This window comes from Pseudoliparis swirei, chromosome 19 (assembly GCF_029220125.1).
Source record: "Pseudoliparis swirei isolate HS2019 ecotype Mariana Trench chromosome 19, NWPU_hadal_v1, whole genome shotgun sequence".
NCBI lineage: Eukaryota > Metazoa > Chordata > Actinopteri > Perciformes > Liparidae > Pseudoliparis > Pseudoliparis swirei.
In genome coordinates this window covers 27,086,380-27,088,926 of record NC_079406.1, presented here as the reverse complement: position 1 = coordinate 27,088,926, position 2,547 = coordinate 27,086,380, and positions in this window count along the sequence as shown.

The window sequence follows — 2,547 nt, the reverse complement described above, 5'->3', positions numbered from 1 at the left end:
CAGCCGGCGGATTCTCTTGATGTCTGACGACAAAACGCTGCAGGCCTCCACACTAAAGTCAGCGATGACAGGGAATCACATGTGTGGTTGTGGCTTGAAGCGGATCCGTCACTTCTTTGTCGAGCGTGATTTGTTTCACTTTTAACGCATCGATTGTTTTCCTAAGAACAGAAAACCAGATTTATGAATTCTCTGGTGGAAACAAATCTCCTCATTTGGAGTTTGTCGAGTGATGGAAACCACAGATGTAAACAAAGGTTCACGCTCGAGGGAAAGAGATGAGCTTATTAGTAATTACCTTCGCATTGAAAATGCGGAAGGTATGATCGGCGTGTATTTGTATGCGTGTGTGCGTGTTATTCGCATAAGTCAACAAGTATTAAACCGAATCGCATGAAATTAGGTGAGATGATTGTTTATTATCCAGGGACCATTTGATTAGATTTTGGGATTGATCGGGTCAAAGGTCAAGTTCAAAGGTCATGAAAATGTCAAAATATTCTTTGAATCGCATGCAATTTGGTGGAATGATTGGTTATTATTTGGGGACCATTTGATTAGAATTTGGGACTGATCGGGTCAAAGGTCAAGGTCATGAAAAGGCCAAAATGTGGCTGCGGCGAAGTGCCCGTTCTAGTTAATTAATAGTTTGGTGGGTAAGTCGTGGTTTTTTTTCTCTGATGTGTATTTTTACAATAAAAGTGAGATGTTGTTTTTGTTTTAAGGAAGTATTTAAAAAACGTTTTCCACTCTCCTTTCATCAAAGAGGCAAGGAAGAAAAACTAGGTTTACTTCAAGAAGTCCAGGTTACACAATAATTATAATTGATGTATTTTCTGATTATTAAACCTTTATTTAACCAGGTTAATCCCATTGAGATTAAAAATCTCTTTTTTAGAAGGAGACCTGGACAATAAAAACAGCAACGTGTGAAACACATAAACAAAAAACACAGAATAAGACGAGTTAAAAAACTAAAATATATAGTCCTGATATATATAGTATAGATACAAACGATGACGTTCTCATTCCAATTGAACGGCGGTGTCATGTTCATCTTTTCAGACTGAACAGATGAAAGTTTTCCCTCTTCTCTCGCTACAGTTTTCTTTTTTTCAAACGCTTATTAAAACCTAAAAAACGTACCATTTTCCATCCGTTGGCGAGAGACTGAGATGATGTTCAAAGTGTCTGACGGAGTCTCATTTGGTCCGAGCAGCCGAAAACATCCTCGACGGACCCGAGAGCGTCTTCCATTATTTGATATTTGCAGAAATTACGCAATTAAAACAGTGTGGTTAGATCTTTGGTTTTGGTCAAATGACGGTAATTTCGCACGGTTTGTGTGTGCGGCGAATCAAACGGGGCAGACGGACGAATGTCTCTCTCAATGGGAGTCAGAATTACACACACACACACACACACACACACACACACACACGCCCAGCATGCTTGCGTGCTACTTTCAGGATCCTATCATTGTTCCAAACTTCTGAATCACCGCCATCGTCTACAATTTGCCCAACGGTTCTCGTTCGGCTCGCCGACCGCCGTGTTGCCGGGTAAAAAAACTCAACCGCGTCGCGATGACGCCGGCGTGACGGAAACAGAACGCGGCCAACGGGATGACGTTCATGCCCGTTCATCCAGGAGGCTTTTCATCAAAACAACTGAAAGATCGACTCGAGGCCCAGAGAGCAAAGAAAAGATTGGTTGCGATCGTCTTTATTTAAGTTTTGACTTCGTCTTTGCTTTGTTCCCCTGGAGGCGAAGCGGGGGAAAGTTACTCCAGAACCAGAGACGTCGATTTGTTAAACTGTCGCGTTGTGTCGGATCACCTGAGAGCTGTAGAACCTGAGCTGACAGATTGTTTGAAAGAATGCAACCAGAGCAGCAAAAAAATCAAAACGCGACCCATCATGTGAGTGCCAACGCTCCGGTTTCATCGGTTCAGATGGATCCTGTTTGTGCCCCCCCCCCCACACACACACACACTCAGATTGACAGGATAGTGAAAGCAACACTGTCGCCACATGTCGACACATCCCGTCTGCAGGTGCAGTAATGGACCGAGGCCGCAGGGCCCGGCAAACGTCCTCCGATGACCTTTTTTCTTTTTTCTTTTTTTTCACCCCGAAGCGTGTCAACGCGTCCGTCAGCGCGGACACTTCTTCCATGTCTCCGCGGAGAAGTTACGAGGAATTCGGGGGCCGCGCAGAGGACAGGGGCCACGGAGGAAGACAAATAGAGGGCCTGAACTTCTTGTGACTGACATGCAGCGCATCCATCAGAGGCCTCAGACACTCAGAGCTTTCTTCATCTCTTCAAACCGGGTCAGTGAGGAAATATCGTGAAATGTCAGGAATAGTTTTCTGTCCAACGCGCCGCTCCCGTTTCAACGTCACGTGCAGCTTATTACAGGGTGCTCACACATGTTGACCAGTGGACTTCCAGGACTTTAAACCAAATGTCCATGACCAAACTGAAATCTCGGTATAAACATGAACAATTTAGAACACGTTGCGTATTGAGAGCGTACGCCGGCTT